This window comes from Psammomys obesus, unplaced genomic scaffold (assembly GCF_907164565.1).
Source record: "Psammomys obesus unplaced genomic scaffold, mPsaObe1.curated_primary_1811, whole genome shotgun sequence".
Lineage (NCBI taxonomy): Eukaryota > Metazoa > Chordata > Mammalia > Rodentia > Muridae > Psammomys > Psammomys obesus.
In genome coordinates, this window is record NW_026596039.1 from 3596875 (window position 1) to 3605782 (window position 8908).

Genomic DNA, 8908 nt, shown 5'->3' on the forward strand with positions numbered 1-8908 from the left:
TTTCATTTGCCTGAGGGCCTTTTCTACTGCATTCGTATACTTAGGTCAAATTTTTTTCTGTGTGTATCTCTCTCTCTCTCTCTCTGTCTTTCTGTATGTGTCTCTCTGTGTGTCTTTGAACCCTGCCCTCCCCCCAAGTGGCTTCCACCCCATATACACTTGTTCTCTGCTGGCTCAACCTTTTTTTAGGTGAAGGCCTTTTAGGAAAGGCCCTGGTTTTCTTTCTATTGTCTGAGATGCTTTAGTACAGGGGGAAATGCTAGCTTTTGCTTTTATTCAGGTCCTTCTATTATATGAGGCAAAATAAAATAAAATAATAAAATAATAAGAGTTAAAGAGGCCCAAGAAAAGAGGTAGTGTTGTCCATAATGCAAGAAACTGCAGAAGAGAAGAAGGTTTTGTTTGAAAGGATTCCATTTGGGGGAAGTAGGAACCGGACGTGTTGAAGATTAAAATTGGGGGGAAGCAAAACAATTGATTGGGCCTTTGAAATCTTGCCAAGGACCAAGAACCAGGACTAGTGACAGAGGGGCTGGCCAGGTAGGACAATTAAAATGGAAATCTGGCTCCCGGCAGCATAGTGTGGAGCAGGGCTACACAGTCTGCTGAAGGGGGAGGTGGGGCCAAGTCTGGCACAGTCTGTGGGTTTGAAAGAAGCTGGGCGGGTTGGAGGACTCCAGTTAGCCTTTGTAGTTCTGAGCTCAGAGAGGGGGTGACAAACACTAGGCTCCGGGTCACAAGACTGGCTTGGATGGCTTTTGGAAAAATTTCCTCTCAGCTCTCAAACACTGCAAATATATTTACCCCAACGTTACCTTCCAATCACAGCCTCAACATGTGTCCTGGACAGAAGAGGAGATTTCAACAGTTGTACCTGTTGGCTGAAGGATGAGGTCGACTCTCTTCCCAGTGCTCTAGAAGTACCAGCTGGATGGAATACAATATCTTTGCATGTTTTTCTTACACTTCCCATATGCTTGCGCCTCCCAGATCTCTAGGGTTAATTCCCCAGGACAACCTTGCTTTGAAAGAACAAAGTGTGGTGAACCGACTTGAAGATGGGGACTCCAGAGGCATCTGCCTCTGCTAGACCCAGACTACAGGTGATGGACATTCACAGAGAAAGTAGTAAGTTTTCATTGTTGCTATTTTGTTTATTATTTTCAAGGCTTAGTTGATTTCTAGGACCAGGGTCCTCAAAACATGTGTGGACTCCCTCTCTGTCTCTCCGTCTCTGTCTTTCCTCCCTTTTCCTCTCCTCTTCTTTCTCCCTCCTTTTCCCTTCCAAGTAAAAATAAATAGTACCCTTCCCATCCCAGGAATGATTTATAAAAGCAACAAACTGCTTCTTCCTCATGGTTTCAGTCCTGGATTGAAGATCTCTGAGGTTGGCCTCTACGTGCCTATCCTCAATTATCTCAAAACCACATCTGCCATCAGCTTACACAATCTATACAGAAGTGCTCCACAATAAATACTATATAACCGGTGTCATCATGCTAAACTTATCCCAGTACTTGCACAGATGTCTTCTTTGAGGGATCTCTGTACGTATTTTCAATCGCTCAAAGGGATAGGAGATTTTAGAAGGAGGGTGTGGCTCAGCTGATTCAGCTCCCTTCAGGCTCATCTCTGACTCTTTCCTGTGGCTCCTCCCTCTCCCCACCTCCCAGATCCTCAGACCTAACCTGAGCCAGCTGTCAATTCAATACTGTCTATTTCTCTTTTCCAGCCTGGTTAGATTGCTGGGCAAGTGAGCACTTCTCATGATCACACTCATTATGTCTGTGGTCTCTGCATTACCATCAGACCAAGACACAGACTGAACAATAGCTTCTACTCCCACAACTTCTGTCAGCCAGAAATAATGTAGCCAAAGTACAATCGTGATACCAATATTGTATTTAGAAGCTCTCTAGCTCATTTCATCTTCCAAGAGTCTTACGGATGTTAACTAATTAATCTTCACCACACTTCGTACATTAGAGGTAAATATTCTTAACCATGACGGAAGACATGTATGTATATGCTGAGGACAGTAAAACAGTTACTTATTTATCATGGTTCACTTGATAGAGTAACTGGTATTTTAAAAACACCCATCATAGATACAATAATTAGAGATATGCTTTTGCTAACAAAGCCACTACCCACTTCTAGCGTACCCTTGGGTACTAAATAATTACCCACTTTGTGTGGTTATCTAGCTCACTAATTACCCACAGAAATTGGGGTCAGGTGTTAACTGCTTGAAATAAGTATCCTCTGAAGACATCGCTGAGTTGTATGGAGAAAATGATGTGTTCCTCAGCCCAACTTTCACAAGTCATATATTTGTATATCTTTGTAAGCAGAGTGAACACAGACAAGGACAAATTAGCTTAGTATGTGGAAGTCAGGCTAAACTGTTACTGTGAATCAGAGGGGTTTGGAGAATTTCATTCTCCTTCTATCTTTCCTTTCCAGCTGGGTGCAGTTGCCTGCTCTTGGCCTTCATATGCTGAGACAATCAAGGACTCTCCTTAGGAGTGAGTCATCTTGGCATTACAGGGAGGCACCCAATGAGTCAAAGATTTTTTTTTACAGCTCCACCCTTTTTGGTTATTTAAGCCTCTTGTCTCTGTCTCTCTGTCTCTCTCTGTGTGTCTGTCTCTCTTCTTCATCAATCTAGTGCAAACACTCGATTAGTTAAATCTGAAAAAGATTCTGACTCAGTCACTAACTCCTCCTGGCAACTGCCTTCCTCCTTCCCAGACATGACAATAAGGAAAACTCAGCATTCTTTAACTTCTTCTCTTTTGCCTGATTGTCCTCCTCTCTCCTCTTCTCCCTCCCCTTTCTTCTCTTTTTTCCCTTCCTCTGCTTCTTCATCTCCTATATGCTTATCCTTCTCCTTTCTTTGGCTTCAGCTGTGCTTTTGAAGTCCCACCGTCAGAAACAAAGCACAATGAATGTCTGTGGTGAACACAAAGAAAACTACCTTTTAAAACACCCACTTGCAGGGAACCTGCATTCTTGGCTGCCTTCTACCCCTTTCTTGCTATTTACAGAAGCCCATATTCTATTTTAACACAGTACTGTCTGTTGTCTGCAGGATTCTAGCCTCATTGGGGGAACTGGGTTAAGACAGCAATATACCCACTGTGTTTATAGATAGGTAGAGACTCTGATTTTGGGGGTGGTGCCTTCTATGAGAAGATACTGTATAGAAAGCAAGCATTTAAAGACGGTGACAACAAAAACACTGCATGCTGCTCCCTCCTTTTAGGGATGGCTTCTTTTTTCTTGTGCCTCTCTCTTCTCTCTCTCTCTCTTTGTCATCTGAAGTATTGCTTATCATTATTGAGGGACATTAAACTGATCGATAAAGTATGCATGTATCTGATGGACATGGGAGGATACAACTCCTTCAGGCATCAGGAAAATGCCTGCAGTGGAAGCCAAGGGTTTGGCTGAGCTGAGGAGACTGACTGAGGGGCTTTCCAAATCCCAGGAACGTAAGTCGCAAATTAGTGCACATTGCAACCAGGGGGAACCAGAAAAACCCAGCCATTGGAAGGCAAGAGTTTTAGCATTGTGGTCCTTATGTGACAAAATAGTATCTATGTATCTTAAATATATAAAAGAGCAAGGATGCGCATCCTTGCTCTTTTATGCTCTCATACACTGATTTCAAAGACGTGTTTGGGCGTTGTTGACTATCTGTCCATTAAAAAAAAAAAAAGGAAAAAAAAGAACATTTCTCAAGAAGCCTCACCTGTGTTCATCCACGTACGTGTGTGGATGCCGGACAATTGGTCAAAGAACCATACAGATGTTTCACTTCTTCACCATCCCCACCTTGACCTTCCCCCTTAGAAAATGGGCTACCTGAACTGTAGATTTAGCAAAAGAAATATATACGTATGTGTGTGTGTGTGTGTGTGTGTGTGTGTGTGTATTACAATGTCTAGTTTCCCCTGACCTGATGGTATATTTTTGATCTCATTAGTAGTCAGGGAGATGTCTCCGTGCATCCGGTGCTGCGAGTCCGGGAGGAGACATGCTACAACACAGAGAGAGCAAGCGCGGGAGGATATTAGAAGAGGCTTGTCTTCAAGATATGGAAGGAAGTGAGAGATGACAGCCTGCAAGCTCTGTATGCCAGAGCCTGGCAGGGCGGGGGAGATGCGAGGGAAGCCAAGTGGATTCTCAGAAAAGGGGGGAAGCCATCAAAGAGCTAAAGGTGATTAGAGGGGGATATCGATTCCTTACTTTGCCAGAGGTTTAAGCAGGCATGTGAGGAATCTGCACCCGGGTTGGCAGAAAGAGCCCCATTGCCTCCTGTAACCAGACACTGGGGCTTTCCAGGAGCCCAGGGAGAGAGCCGAGAAGAAAGGGGGCAGTGTGGTCTAGGAAAATTCAACTTGTCGCTGATTTGTGCCTGATGCTTGCTGTCCGTCAGCAGCCTCCCTTACAAGCTTTTTTCCTCTCCCTCTCCTTTTTTTCTCCCCTTGCCTTCTTCTTCAGTGAAGCCTAGGGGAGCCAGTAAAGATTAAATGTGCTTTCTCAAAGGCAGCCACTTCATGCTGCTATGTCGAAAGGGCTATTATTAATAATAATATGAGAGAGGGAGAGAGAGAGACTAGGTGTGATGATGACGGTCTAGCTTTTTGGAGAGGAAAGGGGAGAGAAAAAAGGAGAGACCGCGAGCTGAACAGAGGACTGTGTGTGAGCAGAACCTACAGAGGTGAGAAAAAAAGAAGTTGTCTGGGTGTGTGTGTGTTGGGGTGGGGGGGTCTGTTCTAAACAGACCCTTGTGGAGAAGGAGGAGAGGTCTATGGGCTGGCTGGCATGGTTGTAGTTCTTCTGGTGGGGAGGAGGCGAGCCTGGAGCTCTTTACAGTTCCCGGTTGTATATGAAAGTATATTAAAAATAGTTAGCTTTTCTTTCTTTCTTTTTTAAACTCTGAGTCGGAGGACCCCCTCCAGTGTCTTCCTTACTGCTGGTGCTTTGTTATTCTGTGTGCCCAGCGAGGCATCTACTTCGCTCAGGCCTGGGATAAAAGAAAGAAAGGAGGGGTGAGGGGAAAGAAAAATTTTTAAAGGGGCATCTTCCCATTGGCTTCCCCTCCCTCCCTCTCGGTTCTTTTTTTTTTTTTTTTTTTTTTTGGAGTCTGCACAGGAAAGCGCGGCTTCCAGGCAGAGGAGGTTCAAGAAAGCGACTCTATCAGGTACAGCGCTAGTAGCTGTCTGTGAAGATGGAGGGGGATTATGCCTCGGATGCCTCTGAAATATTGGCCAAAGGCTTCAAAGGATCCGCAGAGGGAGGCGAGGGTGGGGGGAGCATTTCCCCAGCTCTCACCCACCCTTCCCACTTTGCGTCTACCAAATGACAGGCTGGAGCTCGCTCTGGGTGATTTTGGCCTTGGCCTCAGCCAAGCAGCTGATGCAGAGAAGGAGGGCCCGGTTTGCAAGAGTGACAGAACTCCGCATGCTAGAGGGGGGGAAAAAAGAAAGAAAAGAAAAATAATTTTTGTTTCTCAAGCAGTCCTTGGGAAAATTTCTCGTTTTCTCTCGGTTTATTTATTTATCATTAATTTTTTTAACCGACTATTTTCCAAATTTGATCAGCCCCAGCCCCTCCCTCTACTCCCACCCAAATGCCTCCTCCTACCCCCCAGCCCCCACCCCCGGTCAAAGCATAAACCAGAGAGTTACGGTCTTCTCTCGATTTTGGAGTATCGCTTCCTGCCCCCGCCTTCCCTCCCCGCCCCATTCTCTGTCCTATTGAACACCTCGCCCAGCCTAGCGCACTGCGAACTCACATTCCCCCCTGGCTCCGGATGGCGCTCCTGGAGGCTCTGCAAGCCCGGCTCCGCTTCAAATGGGTGAGTTCAAAAAACCTTTCTAACCTCCAAATCCAGTCCTGCTTCCCTCAGACCCCATCTCTGTAGACTGTTGTATGCAGCACCCTTGCCCTGGGGGAAGGCAGAGGCACATTCTCTTCTCCTCAGTCATTCGTGCTGGTTACAAATGAAAGGTTTGAAGAGATAGTTAATCCCGATTGTAGATCATGTGTGTGTGTGTGTGTGTGTGTGTGTGTGTGTGTGTGTGTGTTATAGAAAAAAAAACAAATAGAACTAGGTATTTCTGAATTTATTCATATTCTTTTCCAATTTGGTAAATGATTTTGACCAAAGCCTGAAAGTTTTCTTTCATGTTACAGGCATTTACATGTTCAGGTGTATGTATATATATTGCGTATACAGGGCTGTATGGAGACTGAAATGGAACTAAATTTTGTGAAGGGAAGAGGCTTAGAGAGAGCCAGGATGTAGCCACACTGGACCACCTGTTTGCTGCATTTTAGTCCCAAGTCTGCAACCGACACTGCCTGTCATTTTTGTTTTGCTTTGTTTTGTCTCAAGAAAGAAAGAAAGAAAGAAAGAAAGAAAGAAAATTGTGTTGCGCTCCCCTCAGTCCCTGAGACCCTAACTTGTGATGTTTACCGTTTAAATCCACGGGTTAGGCTCTTGGGAGCTGTGAGTCGTGCCTTTGCGTCGCTGAGAAACTTTTTGTCTTTTAAGAAAAAAGAAAGAAAGAAAGAAAGAAAGAAAGAAAGAAAGAAAGAAAGAAAGAAAGAAAGAAAGAAAAGTTTGCCAGGAGTGGTGGGAGTACACCTCTGAGACTTCCATTGTTAGACAGGATCAGGTGACCAGAGTGAAGCAGCTCCTGGCTTCTGTAAAAGTAGGCATAGACTGTTAGCATCCTGTGTTGGCTGCTATGGACGCCTGTGTATATGGCTGACCCGAGGCTGGTGGGTCTATTCCTTGAGAGCAACGGCACAGTGCTATTCCAGCGTAACAGCAACAGCTCAGTACCTGGTACTTGGCCTCGGCACATCTCAGCTAAGTCCCAGCATGCCCCAGGTCTCCAACTTTTAAGCTCAACAGTTAATCTCAAAATTGTGCCCAATTAAAATGGGCACGAGAATGTATTATATCTGCATTGTCCACACGTGTGTCATGCCTGGCTAGACAGAGGTTTCACTGACATAGGTACACACAAACCACTAGTTTGGAATAAATGAAGAGGTTAAATATTCAACTCAATACAAAGGAAAGAAATTAAGAGGTCAGGAAAGAGAAAATATGTGCTACTTTGCAAGATTTCTAAAAAACAAAATGGAAGGAGGGGTCCTGGCTCCTTGGTTTTGTACCTCTTTAAAAATGTTATGCTTGACGAACTTGAAGGTGATAAGGATAAAAATGTATTTTCTAAATATTGTGGAATGAAAGAAATAACTGGGTGCATTTGATGCTGCTGCATTCTTTGGGGTGGGGGAAATCAATGCCTATGACTCTCCTTTAGAAACTAGACACATTTTTTTTTTTAATCAAGATTTTAATATAACCCAACAAAGTTATTGGTAATACCAAACCACATTTCAAAATGATCCTCTCTTGAGGCATTTGTTAGCGTTTCCTAGTTTGTAGATTTCTGGGATTGTAGTTTTCTATCACAGGGTAACTCCAGTGTTTCAGGTCTGCCTCACATTGGGAAAAAAAAGGACACGGCTTACCTTTGCTTTGTTGCAGAAAATTCGCTGTACAGTTTCCTTTAAACAGTTTTAGTCTTCTCAGCCCAACCTTTTTCTCCATTTTTGGAAAATACCTAAATCAACCCAGACTCCAAATGCTTTCATGTTTGAAAGATTTTGGAATGGCTGTAGCCTCATTGTACACACGGAGTGGAAGGTTAAGGAAAGTTTTTTTTTTTTCCTATTTTTAAGAACTTATTACAATTTTACTCATTTATTCCAAATTGCAGTTGAGAAAGCGTCTCGCCTCAGAACACTGAATTGGGAACTATGCAACAATTGTGTGATGCCTTTTGTTGAAACCTCTTGTACGGCTGTAATTTAACTATTACTTGGCAGCATTTGGTAGAATGTGCTTCAAAGCATGCAGTTTTCTAAGAGATTTTTCATTAGTTTATATAAAATAATTAATTAATGATTCCCCCCACCCCATTTCAACCAATGTATATGCATAGCTATGTGGAAATTATGGTGGTGCATCAGTTTAACTTATGGGTAATATATTATCACATCATACATATGAAAGATAGGCGACCATTTGGTGCTTTGGAAGGCAAACTATGTAGGCAGCCAATCTGGCAGAAATGTATGCATGATCAATAAAGCCATGAAAGTTGTAATTTCTCTGTGATTTCAAATGATAGAGGACCATAATTCAAGACAAACGTTTCCGTTTGTCCTCCGAGGCGCTCCTGCTTTCCCCATGCTTTCAAGCCTATTGCTCCTGTTTTCAGCCTAAAGCCGTGTGCCCAGGCATTCAGCAGTACCTGTGACACACAGGTTTTTTTATATTTCAGCAGGCAACTGCTTCACTGCAAGGGCAGGTTTCTCAACATCCCCTCTTCCTCACGGAGCCCATCAGTGAAGTTCAGTGAAATGAATAACATAATTGGTGGTTGGTTCAATCACTACCGGTCTAGACTAGCCCAGACGCATCAATTAGAGGGGACTGTCTTTTAAAGGGAGAGTGTAACCGAAACAAGCAGGCTATTATTGATACCGATCTTTAAAAGCACAAATCCAGCCTGGCAGATAAAAACAAAACAAAACAAAACAAAACAAAACAAAACAAAAAAAAAGCTGGGAGCTGCAGAGGGGGTGCACTGGGGGGAAGAAAAGAGACCAAGGGAACTGGAGCACTGGAGCTGAGGGCGAAGAAGGACAGGAAGCTGGAGAGAAAGGGAGGGATAATGAGTGGAACACTGTCCTGTGCCTCCTTGGAGCACAGTTACAGTTCAGTTCACAGGGCTTACCGCTCACCATATTTTTACCTAGCTTATACACACACACACACACACACACACACACACACACACACACACACACA

The 8908-nt window shown here is 43.9% G+C and overlaps 1 long non-coding RNA gene across 3 annotated transcripts in view; it reads left to right on the forward strand.

Moving 5' to 3' along the window:
• Positions 1–4434: 4434 nt before the first annotated feature.
• Positions 4435–8908, forward strand: part of LOC129687450 (uncharacterized) — a 37043-nt gene continuing 32569 nt past the window's right edge. For all 3 annotated transcript variants that reach the window (XR_008721795.1, XR_008721796.1, XR_008721797.1), the window contains exons 1-2: positions 4435–4729; positions 5155–5869. This is a non-coding gene — a long non-coding RNA (uncharacterized LOC129687450). The remainder of the gene's footprint in view (positions 4730–5154; positions 5870–8908) is intronic.